The sequence below is a fragment of the Urocampus carinirostris genome, chromosome 13, assembly GCF_059441175.1.
Source record: "Urocampus carinirostris isolate Australia breed hairy pipefish chromosome 13, RoL_Ucar_1.0, whole genome shotgun sequence".
NCBI lineage: Eukaryota > Metazoa > Chordata > Actinopteri > Syngnathiformes > Syngnathidae > Urocampus > Urocampus carinirostris.
The window spans coordinates 34,778,067-34,796,081 of record NC_142361.1 but is presented as its reverse complement, the minus strand read 5'-3'; the positions used below and the strand labels follow the sequence as shown (position 1 = coordinate 34,796,081).

The window sequence follows — 18,015 nt, the reverse complement described above, 5'->3', positions numbered from 1 at the left end:
AGGGGGGTAATGGAACAAAAAAGAAAAAAAATACCAAAATGAAAAAGTAGTGAAAAGCTGAGAAAAAAGAAACAAAAGGAAGAGAAAAAAGAAGGAAAAATTCAGGAAAAAAGTCAGAAAAAAAGAAAAGAAAGGAACAAAGGAAAAAATGTAAATAGAGAACACAAAGAAAAAAGTAACAGCTAGAAAAAAATAAACACAATGAGATTTTTTAAAGGAAAAAAAAAAAAAAACAGGGAAAAAGAAGAAAAAGTTTGTGTTGCATTCAAATAATTTCCAGTTATACCAAGTCAATCTTGTTGCCAACATTGTACTTCCACTAAAAATATGATTAAATCCAGTGGTGTATCGTGCAACCGACTAAATAAGCCCCCAAAATGTTAATATTATATATCAGGAAAAAAAAGAAATGGAAATCTTGTGAAAGAATTGTTGTAAAAACAAATGACGTTTGTAGGCCGTACAACTTTTGCAATCGTACATTAGTCAATTCATTCAAAAGCGAAATTTTTTTTTTGCATTGCCGGACACTTAGCAAAATGTAACTTGATGTCAAGTTTTGGACATGTTTGATGATTAATTATCTTGCCACACTTGGGATTATGGTTGCTCACTGTCGTTTCAAGCGTTGCTCACCAACTTTGTGTGAACGCTCAGACCCGTAAGGAAAATTACAGGGAACATTGCTCATTGGGCAATACATTCTTCTTTATTTTAATTAACCTGAGGCTCATCTACGGAGCTGACATAATTTTCCGCCATCCTACCGGAGTAAGGGTACTCCGCAAAACCAAAATGTATGTGAAAGGCTGGGCAAAAAAAATAAATCAGGTAGTTCGGTCACTATGAGTCTCCGTAATTTGGATTCTTTTCCTAGCAACTGTACAACACAGCGACATCTAGTGGTCAAACAATACACACTGTCCCTTTATCTTTCATTTTGAGATTGTGATGATTTTCCAATTGCCCTCACCTATGCTCACTCGTTCAGCCCCAGCTGCCACTTGTTCCCTAATTAGTTCTCTTCCTATCTAAACACGTCATTCTCGTTCACTCCTGGTAAGTCCTTCTGCGAACCTCAGCGCATGCAAGGCAAGCACTTTTGACTCTGGCTCCCGTTTTGATCCCGACCTGTTTCCTGTATCGATCCGATCCAAGCTCCGTTCTCCTGTCCTGGCTACTGGTATCCTGATTCTGTTTCCTGTATCGATCCCCGATCCAAGCTTCATTCTCCTGTCCCGGCGACCCGTATCCTGATTCTGTTTCCTGTATCGATCCCCGATCCAAGCTCCATTCTCCTGTCCCGGCTACCCGTATCCTAAATCTGTAACCTGATATCAATCCCCGATCCAAGCTCCGTTCTCCTGTCCCAGCTACCCGTATCCTGATTCTGTTTCCTGTATCGATCCCCGATCCAAGCTCCGTTTTCCTGTCCTGGCTACCCATATCCTGATTCTGTGTACTGTATTGATCCCCGATCCTAAATCAGTTTCCTGTATCGATCCCCGATCTAAGCTCCGTTCTCCTGTCCCGGCTACCCGTATCCTGATTCTGTTTCCTGTATCGATCCCTGATACAAGCTCCATTCTCCTGTCCCGGCTACCCGTATCCTAAATCTGTTACCAGTTACTCCTTGTCAGTCCATCAGCGAATCTCCTCACATGCAAGGCAAGCAGTATTTGACTCCCCTGTCTGTCCTTACCTGTATTCTGCTTGTCTGCCCCTGGCTTCCAGATCTTCTCCGGCTCCCTGACTTTTTCCTTCCTTCGACCACGCTCCAATCTCCCGCCCCGGCTACTCGACCCGTGTTTGCCCACCGACCATGCTCTAATCTCCCATCCCGGCTTCTTAACTTGTTTCTGCCCATCGACTACGCTCTAATCGCCCGTCCCGGATACTCATCTCATTCCCGTCTTCCGACCTCGCTCCGATCCCGTGAGCTCCCTGCTCCTCCTGCCCAGCGATCGCCGGATTGCTGGGGCTTGCTTTCCCATACCTGACTTCTCAGCTTCTGTAATAAAATGTGGTGTGAAACGCTACGCGTTTGGGTCTACCATCTGTTCTGGTTATGACAGCACTTGCTGTGATACATTAAAGTAAGTAAACAAGGTCAGCGCTATATTGCGCACCTAAATATTGTATTTTGTGGGGATGAAAAAACAGGTGTATTACGGTATAAGTTAAAAATATGTACCGTAAATTCCGGACTATAAGCCGCTACTTTTTTCCCAAATGTTCAGCCCTGCGGCTTATTCAGTGAAGTGGCCAATTTATGTAATTTTTCTAATGGCCACCAGCGGCGCTGGATTATAAAAGGTAAGATTAAGACCAGTAGAATATGTGCGCCAAGAAAGACTGCAACCTCTAAGATTAAGCATACATTGTCTGTTAAGTAAAGGTATGTTCCGATAATGAGGAAGACGCCCTTGATGGCGATAGTTATGAGGAGGAAGTTGAGGAATATATACCGTGAATTTCACAATTACGGGATGCTTTTTTTTTGACAGGCACGTTTGATGCATTGCGAGCGTGATCCCACTAGCGTGTTGGTACCTTTCAAAGGCACGGTTTGGGATGAAAGTTATATCATTATTATTAAAGCTTTGAAAACTCTCTCGGTGTACCGTCTTTCTTCGTAAATATGTGTAACCATGTATGATATGTATTTGCAACTGTATATTTTTGTAATGTATTTATTTTAGAGATTTATTCTGTTATGTGTTCTACGGGCAAATCAAAAAGAAGGGGCGGAGCAAACGGGCTGATGGGAAGTGGGGTAAAGCTGAGTTACCGGTAGATCTGTCTGTTGTCGCAGCGGACAATAGTGGATATATATTTTTCCCACCCTTAACTTTGGAAATATACATTTTGTTTCCTTGAATTACTTTCAACGGGACCCGGACTTTACAAATCTGCATCATACGTTCTTTACGGGTATCATTTTTCATTCTGTGGTTTTAGGATTGTGTACTCTTGACTTTTTGTTCTGGAATTGAGTACTCTAGTTTGGCCAGGGCCAACAGTGCATTCGCACTGATTGCTGCTTGGACCTGTGGCTAGGACCTTCACTCAGCCTCTTGGCTGGGAGCAAGAGTCTTGGCCTCTTGGCTTTGTGATGTATTATGATTTGACCAATAACGGATAATGGATAATTGATAAAGAATAAAGAACAATAAACCTCTACAAATTCCCCCCTCCTTTTTGGATTGTGTCGGTAGGAGGTTAGGAGGCGAGGACCTTGACTCAGCCTCTTGGCTGGGACCAAGTGTCTCAGCCTATTTGCTTCGTAGTGTATTATGATTTGACCGATAACATATAATGGATAACTGATAAAAAATATAGAACAATAAACCTCTACAATATCACAAATCGTGGTGGGTGCGGTTCATAATCAGGTGCCCTCTATAGTCCGGATTTTACGGTATATCTTATTTTCTTTCTGTGTGGTCCAGTACTGTCCCGCGGCCCGGTGGTTAACAACCACTGCCTTTAAGATAGCTCTCATGCCTCATGTGACCTTTAGTATCCTCTTCATTTCCCTTTTTTTTGCATTTTCTTCCCAGCAACAGAAGGCGCAATTAATTTCACTGCCCTTTTGCATGGCCCGTACAGTACAGGGTCAAATCCCAATCTCCATTACACGGTCGTTTTATTTCACTGTTGTCTACGTGCGACCGTGTAATGAGCACCCAGGGAATGCAAGCATAGATTTTTATTTTATGATCCCTACGATAAAAAAAAATGTAATTAAAAGAGGATAAACAGCCACCTGGTGAGATTGTGGTTTAAGTAGGAAGTTTACAAAAAAGGAAAAAAAAAAAAAAGAGTGTGTTTTTCTAATGAGCATGTGCGTGTATTAGGGATGGATGAACACATGCAACATATGGTGCTCATATGATGTAGTAGGTTGTCTTTTGATGATCTGTATGTCTTTTTGTGAGCGCCTTCTCATTTAAATGCTGATGCTCGCACAGTGTGAAGATTCTGCCCACAAAGTTACGATGGTGGGAAAAAAAAACCCCGGAAGAAATCTCATCACCTGCGGGGCTTCGTGGCGGGTTTGGCAGCGGGATTTTAGTGTTTCGTTTTGTAATCTCTTTAAGGTTGAATTTGCCGCTATAAATAAAGCTGGAACTTAAATTACAACGCCGATTTTTCAGGCGTCGGAGAAGAACCGCCTCTGTTATCTGGAGGTTTGGTTTTTTTAACGGTGACATGATGTAAAGCTATTTTTTCCAGGTGTGCTACGTGGACATAAACAGTGCGTAAGGATTCTAATTGTGCTGTTTAGTCGATACAGGTTTCATGCTTAACTCTAAATAACCTTCGCCGACCGAGTTAAACTGCTGCCACAGAGCAGTCTTTCTCTCCTATAAATTATGGACTCTGCCCAACTTACAAACGAGGTAGGTTCCGGACGATCGTTGTATTCGATATCGATCCCGTCAGTATCATGCTCGTGTATCCAGTTTCCGGTATCGACCCCGTCTGTCCCGTCCTGTACGGTATCTTGCTCGTGCATCCTATATCCGGTATCAATCCCGTCTGTCCCGTCCTGTCTGGTACCTTGCTCGTGCATCCTGTATCCGGTATCGATCCTTTCTGTCCGGTATCCTGCCTGTGTGGTTAGTATCAGCTATCGATCCCGTCTGTCCCGTCCTGTCCGATATCTTGCTCATGCATCCTGTATCAAGTATTCATCCCGTCAGTCCCGTCCTGTCCAGTATCCTGCTCATGTATCCAGTATCCGGTACCGATCCCGTCTGTCTTGTCCAGTATCCAGCTCGTGCATCCTGTATCCGGTATCGATCCCATCTGTCCCGTCCTGTCTGGTACCTTGCTCGTGCATCCTGTGTCCGGTATCGATCCTTTCTGTCCGGTATCCTGCTCATGTAGTCAGTATCAGCTATCGATCCCGTCTGTCCCGTCCTGTCCGGTATCTTGCTCATGCATCCTGTATCAGGTATCCATCCCGTCAGTCCCGTCCTGTCCAGTATCCTGCTCGTGTATCCAGTATCCGGTATCTATCCCGTCAGTCCTGTCCTGTTCAGTATCCTGCTCGTGTATCCACTATCCGGTACCGATCCCGTCCGTCTTGTCTTGTCCAGTATCCTGCTCGTGCATCCTGTATCCGGTATTGATCCCGTCTGTCTTGCCTGTCTGGTACCTTGCTCGTGCAGCCTGTATCCGGTATCGATCCTTTCTGTCCGGTATCCTGCTTGCGTAGTCAGTATCAGCTATCGATCCCGTCTGTCCCGTCCTGTCCGGTATCTTGCTCATGCATCCTGTATCAGGTATACATCCCGTCAGTCCCGTCCTGTCCAGTATCCTGCTCGTGTATCCAGTATCTGGTATCGATCCCGTCAGTCCTGTCCTGTTCAGTATCCTGCTCGTGTATCCAGTATCCGGTACCGATCCCGTCTGTCTTGTCTTGTCCAGTATCCTGCTCGTGCATCCTGTATCTGGTATTGATCCCGTCTGTCTTGCCTGTCTGGTACCTTGCTCGTGCAGCCTGTATCCGGTATCGATCCTTTCTGTCCGGTATCCTGCTTGCGTAGTCAGTATCAGCTATCGATCCCGTCTGTCCCGTCCTGTCCGGTATCTTGCTCATGCATCCTGTATCAGGTATACATCCCGTCAGTCCCGTCCTGTCCAGTATCCTGCTCGTGTATCCAGTATCTGGTATCGATCCCGTCAGTTCTGTCCTGTTCAGTATCCTGCTCGTGTATCCACTATCCGGTACCGATCCCGTCCGTCTTGTCTTGTCCAGTATCCTGCTCGTGCATCCTGTATCCGGTATTGATCCCGTCTGTCTTGCCTGTCTGGTACCTTGCTCGTGCAGCCTGTATCCGGTATCGATCCATTCTGTCCGGTATCCTGCTTGCGTAGTCAGTATCAGCTATCGATCCTGTCTGACCCGTCCTGTCCGGTATCTTGCTCATGCATCCTGTATCAGGTATACATCCCGTCAGTCCCGTCCTGTCCAGTATCCTGCTCGTGTATCCAGTATCTGGTATCGATCCCGTCAGTTCTGTCCTGTTCAGTATCCTGCTCGTGTATCCACTATCCGGTACCGATCCCGTCTGTCTTGTCTTGTCCAGTATCCTGCTCGTGCATCCTGTATCCAGTATCGATCCCGTCTGTCCTGTCCTGTCTGGTACCTTGCTCGTGCATCCTGTATCCGGTATCGATCCTTTCTGTCCGGTATCCTGCTTGCGTAGTCAGTATCAGCTATCGATCCCGTCTGTCCCGTCCTTTCCGGTATCTTGCTCATGCATCCTGTATCAGGTATCCATCCCGTCAGTCCCGTCCTGTCCAGTATCCTGCTCGTGTATCCTGTATCAGGTATCCATCCCGTCAGTCCTGTCCTGTCCAGTATCCTGCTCTTGTATCCAGTATCTGGTATCGATCCCGTCAGTCCTGTCCTGTCCAGTATCCTGCTCGTGTATCCAGTATCCGGTATCGATCCCGTCTGTCTGGTCCTGTCCGGTATCTTGCTCGTGCATCCAGTATCCGGCATCGAACCCGTCCTTCCCGTCTTGTTCGGTACCTTTCTCGTGCATCCTGTATCAGGTATCAATCCTGTCTATTCCGTCCTGTCCGGTATCTGCTCGGGTATCCTGCATCTAGTATCAATCCCGTCTGACCCTGGCTTCCTGTTTTCCCTCGCCTGACTTCTTCTTCCCAGTAATGAGTTGAATCGCTGGTGTTTATGTTTCTGCGCATGGCTGCCCCACTCCCGTAAAATACAGCTTGGTGTGAAAACGTTACGCGTGTGGGTCCACTGTTGGTTCGGGTTCTGACAGCTATTACTATGTTGTTAATATGCTATTACCAGAAGCAGGGTCAAAAATACTCAGTTAACCACTAGAAAATCTCACTGATCCAGCACTGGTTAGCTATTTTCAGAACAGGCCTGCAAGCACCTCTGCTGTCCTTGGTGGGACACGCTGGTGCCCAGGAGGACCACATTGGAGACCGCTGCATTAGTGAATAAGTCCATAAAAAATGCGTTCAAAATGTGGTATAATGTAATTCACAGTTAAACATATAATATTAAGGAAAAAACATCCGCAATTAAATTATGGTAAAGATATAGTTTGGAATGATAAACAAGTGTCATGATTACTGATATGCATCACCTGTGCCAACCGCCTCGGACTCTGATTGGCTCACTGTCCCTATTTAAACCCACTCCTATCCGTCCCCTTTTGTCAGTCCATCTGCGAACCTCAGTTAACTCTAGGCAAGCCTTTTTCAAACCTGACTCCCACTTTTTTTGCTCCTGTCTGTCCCCCGGCTTCGACCTGTTTTTGATCCTGACCACGTCTACTCTCCCGTCCGGGCTTCCGACCTCTTTTGTCTCCGACCACGTCTTTTCTCCTTTCCTGGCTTACGACTCGCTTACGACTTCGACCACGTTTTTGCTCTCCTGTCCCGGCCACTGACCCGTTTTTCCGTCCCCGACACCGCCATCGCTCGTCAAGGAAGATCCACTTCTGCGTTCAGAGCGACTTGCTTCCCGCCTCCAGCAACCACCGGATCGTGGGTGCAACCCTTTCTCTTTCTTCCAATAAAACGCAACGCAAGTGGGTCCTGTCTCCGTTCTGGTCCTGACAACAAGATTTAACACATACATATAAAACAGGCATCAAAATAAATTTGACACATAAATAAAAATAATTTTCATTCAGGGCAGCACGGCGGCAAAGTGGTTTGCACATGTGCGGCACAGTTCATGTCTTGGGAACCTCCTGCGTGGGTTCAAATCCAGCTCCAGACTTCCTGTGCGGAGTTTGTATGTTCTCCCCGTGCTTGCGTGGGTTTCCTCCGGGCACTCCGGTTTCCTCCCACATTCCAAAAACATGCATTTCAGGTGAATTGGCCGGTCCAAATTGTCCCTAGGTGCGAATGAGCGAATGAGTTGTCTGTCCCCGTGTGCCCTGCGATTGGCTGGCAACCAGTTCAGGGTGTCCCCTGCCCACTGCCCGATGATTGCTGGGATGGGCTCCAGCACCCCCGCAACCCTACTGAGGAGAAGCGGTGTAGCTAATGAGATGAGAACATTTACACAACACACTCTTCTGTTCAACAGCTTTCACTGGTTTACCCCTGCCGTATCAAACAGGTGCCCTGCCTATCCCTTAGAACACATCTAAAAATCCCATTATCCTTTCACAATACCCCTCCACTCATCCCTATCACCAACAAATGATTTTATAGCATTTCTTTTTATCAACTTTGCCCTCCTGGATTTGAGTCTGTTAAAAGAAGCTCATGATATACATAATTAAAGCCTTAAGTAACAACATTTTTTAAAAACACTACTCCAGACTGTCAGCAGTTAAATGGGTTTAATTTTAATAACACTTTAAGAATGTAATTCAGTCTCTCCCCACTTTATAAAGAAACCTCCCCATTAGACAATCACACTCTATAGCGGGAAGACGGCTGTCAATACATTAACCTGCGTGCAAGTGTTTTATATTCATTATCCTCTTTACGTCGGTAAATCAAGGATTTATATTTGATTGATTTATTTCTTCAACTTCAGCATAGGTAATCCGCCTCTTAATTGATAGTCCTGACGATAAAAATAGCCGACAATTAAATCTTTTTTTTCGGAATGGAAATTTCCGTAATTGTCACAAACCAACCAAATCTCACTTTAGGGTATTCGTAGGAAATAATACTGACTTTTAGCGGCTTATTGTTTAATTTAAAGATATGTAACATGTTTTCTTTTCTAGTGAAATAACAATATTCATGTTTTAAGGTTCTGTTGGTAGTATAGAAAATCATGCATGGACTTGCTCCTATCAGGAGACCAGAACAGACCAGGAAACCCCAGAGCATTCGTTTCAGTTCTTTATTTAAGGAAGCGTTCAGGGCTTGCGGGAGACGTGATGGCCGTCAGACGTCAGCAGCGGAGCCGGAGAGATAGCTTCAGATTAAGTGGCCAATCGGAGTGCGGAAGTCTGGCAGTTTACCGGGGCTGGAGAGGAGATCGAAGCGTGGGACGGAAACAGGTCGGATCGGAGGCAGGCAGAAACAGGTAAGCCGAGTTCTTTGACGAACGGCAAATCAGGAGAGTCACACAGAGTTACAAATGTACACTCTGGAGAGGAGGTCTGGGCGCAGCGCGCTTAAGAGCGAAGTGCCAGCCAATCAGAAGGCGCCCACATGATTGCTCCAGGTGATCAGAGTTAATCATGACAGCTCCCTCATATCTTTCAGATTTAATTTCCCCCTGTGTTCCGGTCCGGAGCCTTCACTCTGAAAATGCTGGTCTACTAGTGATCCCAAGAGCCAAGAAGAGTTCCGCAGGTTCGAGAGCGTTCCCCATCCGGGCCACGGTGCAGTGGAATGCTCTTCCCCCAGAGATTCGATCTGCAACTTCAGTGGAACTGTTTAAATCTGGGCTTAACACACACTTATATTCTATAGCATATGAATAACCTATATTTTATGTTTACAATATCTGTGTATCATTTGTGTCATGATTGCTGATTCGAGGCACCTACGAATGCCCCGTTGGCCCCAACAGCCCCCTGCGCTGATTGGTTCATTGACCCTTTTTAAACCCCCGGCTTGCAAGAGGAAGCCGTCAGACCGTCCTGCGAACCTACACTTTTGCTAGGCAAGCACCGTACCCTCCGACAATCTCCTGCTCGGTTTTCTCCTTCCTGATTACCTGTTGCCGACCTGTTTCTGGACCTGTTTCTGCCCTGCTCTTCCGTCCCAGCCATCAACCTGTTTTGCCCTGTTTCCTGCCTGATAATTGTTGCCGACCTTTTTTTGATTACTGCCCTTGCTCCCCTGTCCCGGCTACCGACGAGCTTTTCTGCCACCCACGACTATCCTCGCGTTCCTGCCATCAGCCACCCGTGTCGGACGATCATCTGATCGTGGAAGCAAGCACTGGTCTCTATTTCAATAAAACTGAGTTTAACGAACGCTTTTGGGTCCAGTCTCCGTTTCTGGCTTGCGACAATTTGCCCTCATGTAAGTTTTAGATCAGGGGATGGTGTCATAATAGTCTGTGGTTTGCAATAATCTGTAGTCTGTGCAGCCCTTTGAGACTCCTTGTGATTAAGGGTGTCTCAAATACACATGACTTGACTGTCCTTATGTTGAAGTTTTTGAGTTTTTCCTTGCCCTTATGTAGGTTTTAGATCAGGGGATGGTGTCATAATAGTCTGTGGTTTGCAATAATCTGTGGTCTGTGCAGCCCTTTGAGACTCCTTGTGATTAAGGGTGTCTAAAATACACATGCCTTGACTGTCCTTATGTTGAAGTTTTTGAGTTTTTCCTTGCCCTCATGTAGGTTTTAGATCAGGGGATGGTGTCATAATAGTCTGTGGTTTGCAATAATCTGTGGTCTGTGCAGCCCTTTGAGACTCCTTGTGATTAAGGGTGTCTCAAATACACATGACTTGACTGTCCTTATGTTGAAGTTTTTGAGTTTTTCCTTGCCCTTATGTAGGTTTTAGATCAGGGGATGGTGTCATAATAGTCTGTGGTTTGCAATAATCTGTGGTCTGTGCAGCCCTTTGAGACTCCTTGTGATTAAGGGTGTCTCAAATACACATGCCTTGACTGTCCTTATGTTGAAGTTTTTGAGTTTTTCCTTGCCCTCATGTAGGTTTTAGATCAGGGGATGGTGTCATAATAGTCTGTGGTTTGCAATAATCTGTGGTCTGTGCAGCCCTTTGAGACTCCTTGTGATTAAGGGTGTCTCAAATACACATGACTTGACTGTCCATATGTTGAAGTTTTTGAGTTTTTCCTTGCCCTGATGTAGGTTTTAGATCAGGGGATGGTGTCATGATAGTCTGTGGTTTGCAATAATCTGTGGTCTGTGCAGCCCTTAGAGACTCCTTGTGATTAAGGCCTATACAAATAAACATGACTTGACTTGACTTGAGGTTTTTGAGCTTTTCCTTGCCCTTATGTAGGTTTTGGATCGGGGATGGTGTCATAATAGTCTGTGGTTTGCAATAATCTGTGGTCTGTGCAGCCCTTTGAGACTCCTGGTGATTTAGGCCTATACAAATAAACATGACTCGACTAGCCTTGTTAAAATTAACTGAATTTGGAGATACAGTGGAACCTCGGTTTTCGAACACCTCTCAGTTCGGACAAATCGGTGTTCGACCCAAAATTTCGAGAAATTTTTGCTTCGCTGTTCGGTCAAAAAATCGGAGTTCGAACGCCGGTACGCTAGGGTGCGATGCTGAGCGGCGTACGGGTGTTTTAGCCCCTAATTATGCCTCCGAAGAAGGTCGGTGCACGCAGGACAGGTGAAAAAAAAACCAAGTTGTTCGTCCAACTATTGCCTTTAAGAAAGACATAATAGCTAAATATGAAAGAGGTGTACGAATTTCCGATCTTGCTCGTGAATACAGCATGGCTAAATCTACTATCAGTACGTTAGTAAAGAATAAGGAAGCTGTGAAATCGAGTGATGCGGCTAAGGAAGTTAGCGCTATAAGCAAGCAACTGCCGCAAGTTTTGGAAGAGGTTGAAAAACTTTTGATGATTTTTCTCTCCCCACTGTCCACCACAAAGGTAAGAAATCCTATTCATAATCCTTTTTTATTTTTACACGTTCATGTTAGCGTAATCTTTCGTACGGAAGATTACGCTAACGCGAACGTACGATTAGCCTGGGTTAGCTTCATGTTTACGTGCATGGTAAGCGTTCAGGGTGTTGGAACGGATTAAAATGATTTTACATTACGTTTAATGGGAAAAACGATTTTCCGTGATCGACCAAATCGGTTTTCGAACAGGGTTCTGGAACGGATTATGGTCGAGAACCGAGGTTCCACTGTATAGGGGTTTGTTTATTTGAAGAAAATGACATTCAATTCACATCACATAGCATCAACATCACATTACATGAGTCTATCCCTAGAATGCATTCACTCTTCCCAAATTGTTTTGAGTGCTTAAGACTTCCCCATCATTCTTCTTTTCCTTTGCAATGATGTCGAGCAACCTTCCACAAACTTCTAAGGTCCGTGTGGCAGGCAAGAATCGGAACAGAACTTTTCGGAATTGTGCGTATAAGTGTGTCCAATGAAGAGCTTGGCTCAAGGAGGGGAAGTTGATAAGAGGTCTTGTAATGGCAAAGAGAGTGCAAGAAAAAGGATATTGAGGGAGGAGGTAAAAGGAAAGGCCGTACAGTTCTGATAGATATTGATAGAGATTGTAATGAATGTGGCGAAGGCACGGCACCCGAAAGCTCTGCAGCGGTAATGCAGGGTGACAGTGTATTTGTACTAATAACCCTTAAAAGTGGTGATAAAATACTCCACTCCCCTACCAGAGCCCCTGATGGATGCGCTGGGAGTAATTAAACTCCATTAGGCTGTGGGACTACTTACCATGCATCTGTGAATGTGTGTATGTGTGAGCTAGCGAGGGGTTTGACCATCTTAAAGCAATACTCCTCTCCTGGATCATGCTTTTTACGGTAGAAGGGCAAGTGCGGGGCTATTGTCTGCAGATTTAAGCTACATATATAACGGGTGTAATAATAACTTTTGTTTTGTTAAAATTCCTGCTGAAATATGTTTGTATAGTTTGTGTATACGTGTCCTGCAATGACCAACAGTGCCACCTGCTGGTATGGGGTAAGGTCAGGGTTGGGTAGGGTTACTTTAACTGGATTACTTTTAATTACTTTTGGATAACTCCAATACCAAATATGCTAATAAAAGACAAAAGAAACTAAATATGAATAAAATGATGACTCACAAAACGTGGTAAGCTTTCTCTCCTGGCTTTGATCTCTTTGATCTCCGGGAAAACTAACATCAAATGCGACAGAAACAAAATGAAAATAAATCCAAACAGCTTGCCGACATCATTTTTGCCGTTCCATGTATTCCGTTACTACCCAAGCCTGCACAAAATGTGGTCATTTTATTCATATTTAGTTTCTTTTGTCTTTTATTAGCATATTTGGTATTGGAGTAATCCAAAAGTCATTGAAAGTAATCCAGTTAAAGTAACCCTACCCAACCCTGCAAACTCCCTGTGACAATAAGTGACTGTCATGGCTTTGACAAGAAAAACTACCGTATTTTCCGCACTACAAGGCGCACCTAAAAGTCTTAATTTTTTTCAAAAGCTGACCATGCGCCTTATAATACAGTGCGCCTTATATATGGCTCAATATTAAATTGCAAGGTCTCGCAACTTACGCAACAGCCGCCGACTCGATTTTCCCCCGAACGTGGAGTAGTCCGCGGTATATGCTGGGATTTATATACCGGCATTTCATTGGCTAACCAATGTGTCAATCATTATTTGAATCAATCGCTATTGGCTAAAGTTATTCGAGCCTCGGATAGGCTAGAGGGCCGAAAAAAACCTTGCAATTGGCCGAAAAAGATGTGTCAATCATCAGTCAAATCGATCGCTATTGGCTGAAGTTATTCGGAGCCTCGGATAGGCTAGAGGACCAAAACAAACCCTGCAATTGGCCGAAAAAGATGTGTCAATCATCCGTTAAATCGATCGCTATTGGCTAAAGTTATTCGGAGCCTCGGATAGGCTAGAGGACCAAAACAAACCCTGCAATTGGCCGAAAAAGATGACTGAATAGCAAGCTTGCTAAACTACGCCATTAAGAAACATGTTCCATTAGTCTGTATTTGTAAACATTTTACTCTCCTGGATTTACTACACTCACGGTTGTAAGAAGACCATGATTGCGTATCATTATTGAACGTGAGAACTTAGGTAAGCTATGCGGCTTTATATTTTCCCGGTATCTTGTTTTAGAACGATCTTGATGTTGCTGTGATGAGTTGAGTGAATTAAACTCAATTCCAAGTGTTTATTGTCATATGATCAGTAAAGTTGCGAGCGAAAAAGAAAATAGAAACTAAGGAATGGTTGGCATTTCTTGAATCCCAAGACTTTAACCTTCCGAATGATGGAACGATGCATTTGAGTGACATCGTACGGACACCGCATCCGCACGTGTTCTCGACACGTACTTGCTCCTTTGCAAGCTTTGGGAATGTTAAGGGGGTAATCAGTTTGACTGAATCATCTGACTGTTTTGTCGACGTTCCCATTGTAGCGCCTTATAATCCGGTGCGCCTTATCTATGGAAGATATAGGACCAAAAACTATTTTTTGGGGGTGCGCCCTATAACCCGGTGCGCCCTATAGTGCCCAAAATACGGTAAACACTCATGATTGAACCTCTAACTTTACATTTGTTTGTTCTTTTATCAACAGTGCGTTTTGGAGTTTGGCAATGCTTTACACATGAGTGCCACATCTGGTGAAAAGTGTAACTACAGCAACATCTGTTTCATGCACCAAGTACAATTGAGGCTCTTGACCTCTCTGCGTCTTTTAGTATTTTTAAACTAAATATTTTGATAAATCCACAATTTTAACTAGGACAAAAAAGTCCGATCACATCACGCCGATTTAAGCTAACCTGCATTGGCTCCCTGTTAGCCTAAGATGTGATTCTAAGGTTCTCTTAGTATTATACAAAATCATACATGGACTTGCTCCCTCATATCTTTCAGATCTGATTTCCCCCTATGTTCCGGTCTGAAGCCTTCGTTCTGAGATCGCCGGTCTTCTGGTGATCCCAAGAACCAAGAAGTGTTCCGCTGGTTCAAGAGCGTTCTCCATCCGGGCACCGGTGCTGTGGAATGCTCTTACTTTTCGCGGCCAATATCTGTATTATTTGTGATTGCAACATCCTTTGCTGTCTGGTCATCTTGGAAGGGCGATACCACATGTGCGGTCCCTTCTCAAGGTTTCTTCATTTTCCTCATGTTGAGGGTTTTGGGTTTTTCCTTGCCCTCATGTTGGGTCCAGATCAGGGGATGGTGTAATAATAGTCTGAAAAAATAGTCTGTGTAATAACCTGTGAAGCCCTTTGAGGCTTTTTGTGATTAAGGGCGATACAAATAGAAATGACTTGATTTGACTTGACTTTACTAAGACTCTCATAGCAGAAGGTCTCTTTGGTAAAACCATTAATTGTTTCTGAGCTCCAGTGGCGCAATCGGTCAGCGCGCGGTACTTATATAACAGTACTCTGTAGAGCAATGCCGAGGTTGTGAGTTCGAGCCTCACCTGGAGCACGGTTTTTATCCTACTTACTAAACAATGTTTACTATCTTATCTCGTAATATAATTCTAATTTAAATTCATATGTGATCAAGATTTTAAATGCCTTTATTCCCGCCCGAATTAACAATTTTCAATTCTTTAATTTTAATAAATCAAAAGAAAATTTCCCACTTATCTGTGCGTTTTTCTTAATGATTGACCAAACGGCGTACGCCAAAAATTTTAACAGTTTTTTTCATCAGCAGGCCGAACAACAATCTTTTTGTTTTGACTTTTTTTGTAGGGTTTAGCACTTTAATTAGGATTTCCAGGTATATAATGTGGACTGAAAGTTTCTCTTTTTTATTTATTTAAAAAAATGAGGACAATAGTCCTGCCATGTAGGCTTTTTTTTAAGAAATGCTGGTTGAACAAAAACATGTGATGCTTAGTTATGAAACTCATCTGGTAAAGGGTTCAGGTTAGTCACATTTTGACAACATTTACATATTTTTCTTGGAAAAATCTAACGATACTCAATCCCCATGCTACAAGAAATAAATTACTGGATTACTTGATTTGCTAATTCTGTCATTATTTCTATTGTTTGGGAATGAGGTGTATGCCAAATCAGAATCCTTTGTTTCATGATCGCCTCAGACATGAGGCAATAGAATTGTGTGCCTCACTCGGCATCTGCAGATGATCAGCACAGTCACTCGTTGCTAATACTAATTGTATGAATAATATTTATAATACAATGTGAAAATTCAGCATTTTTCCAGGAGAGAATACAAAAATAGGGAAGTTCAATAATTAAAAAAAAAAAGTATAAAAACGACAGTTTATACATACATGTTAAAAGGTGAGGCACAGCCTAACCTGCCTACCCTGACTGCAACTGACTGTATGGTAAAATAAATGGCTTTGCTTATTGTTAGGTGTAGCATAGTGAATTTTGAATACTACCAAAACTATTCATTTCTATCAACAATCTATCTATCTATCTATCTATCTATCTATCTATCTATCTATCTATCTATCTATCTATCTATCTATCTATCTATCTATCTATCTATCTATCTATCTATCTATCTATCTATCTATCTATCTATCTATCTATCTATCTATCTATCTATCTATCTATCTATCCATCCATCCATCCATCCATCCATCTATCCATCTATCTATCTATCTATCTATCTATCTATCTATCTATCTATCTATCTATCTATCTATCTATCTATCTATCTATCTATCTATCTATCTATCTATCTATCTATCTATCTATCTATCTATCTATCTATCTATCTATCTATCTATCTATCTATCTATCTATCTCTCTATCGTTATATTTAAAAACAAATGACAATTAGGCCTCAAACTGATTACCTCTCCTCATGAGTAAAAATTACCCTGACTGTAATTATGGTATATGAAATGGCTTTGCTCATTGTTAGCTGTAGCATAGTGAATTTTGAATATTACCAAAACATAAACATATAAACAATCTATTGTTATATTGAAAAATAGATGAGAATCAGGCCTAAAACTGATTACCTCTCCTCATGAGCTAAAATGAATGTTTTTCTCTCTTATTGTTGGTTTTATTCAGAGATGAAAGGTGATTGACCCAACATAATGATGAAAGTAATCAACAAACACGGTTTTAAGGAAATCAACTCATTTCAATGGTCAGGAATTATTTTCCTTGCGTGTAGTCATGGAATATTTGCTTGAAAAAACAAAAACAGTTTGTTGGGTTATCTTTTCTTGCGTTCCTCTGAGAACAAAAGGGAGCCCCTCGGGAGGGTCGTGTGAGATGTAGTACTTGGGGTTCTTATCCCTTTTGGCGGTGGACTTTACAGCGGTTGTTCTCATCCAGACAACAGGAACCGAGAGAACCACAGGCTCTCCAAGCCTCTTGGCTCTCGGTATGCCAGGCCCCAAGCCTGGGGACCTTGGTCGGCCATTTTCCCCCCGATTTGAACACTTTGGGGTTTCAAATCCCTATTATACAGCTGGAGATTCCTGTCACTTCTTGTGAATGGATTGTGGTTTTGCGACGTGTTGGCAGACTCAGTGGTTGGAAAAAGGTTAGGGTAAATTGATTTTTTGCAATGTAACTCCTCTACACAATATAATGTAAGGATCAGTGCTCCCTCTAAGCTGCGCGCGTGCGCAATTGCGCACTGCTTGCACATTCTCAGCGCACAAGAAAATCTAGCCAGCGCACAAAAATGAGGGCTCAAAATCATTAATTAAGAAGCGACTTAAGTCAAAGTTACAGTGCATGAAGGTAAAAATACACGGGTTCCCCTGACGTTGTGTCCTAAATGCGGTATTTTAAAGTCAATGTCGAACGAAGTTAAAAAGTAAAGTCAGTTTTTGAGAACCGGCTCCTTCGGCTCGGCTCACTAAAAGGAACCGGCTCTTTTGGGTCCTAAATGTCTTCAGGTTGTTTTTGCTTCTTTAATCCCAACATGACCAAATATTATGTAAAATTATGCACAAAATGACTTAAAGGAATGGGGGGTAATAGAACAAAAAAGAAAAAAAATACCAAAATGAAAAAGTAGTGAAAATCTGAGAAAAAAAGAAACAAAAGGAAAAGAAAAAAGAATTAAAAATTTAGAAAAGCCAGAAAAAAAAGAAAAGAAAGAAATTTAGGAAAAAAGTAAATAGAGAAGAAAAAGAAAAAGTAACAGCTCGTAAAAAATAAACACAATGAGATTTTTTTAAAGGAATTTAAAAAAAAGTAGAAAAAAACACAGAAAAAATAAGAAAAAGTTTGTGTTGCATTCAAATAATTTCCAATTATATCAAGTGAATCTTGTTGCCAACATTGTAATTCCACAAAAAATGAGATTAAGTACAGTTCTGCATCTTGCAACCGACTAAATAAGCCCCCAAAAA

At 42.9% G+C, this 18,015-nt stretch overlaps 1 non-coding gene across 1 annotated transcript; it reads left to right on the top strand.

Moving 5' to 3' along the window:
- The first annotated feature begins 15,037 nt into the window (after nucleotides 1-15,037).
- On the top strand, nucleotides 15,038-15,131 carry trnai-uau (transfer RNA isoleucine (anticodon UAU)). Its single transcript has 2 exons — nucleotides 15,038-15,075; nucleotides 15,096-15,131. It is a non-coding gene; the product is annotated as a tRNA-Ile (tRNA).
- The last annotated feature ends 2,884 nt before the right edge of the window (nucleotides 15,132-18,015 follow it).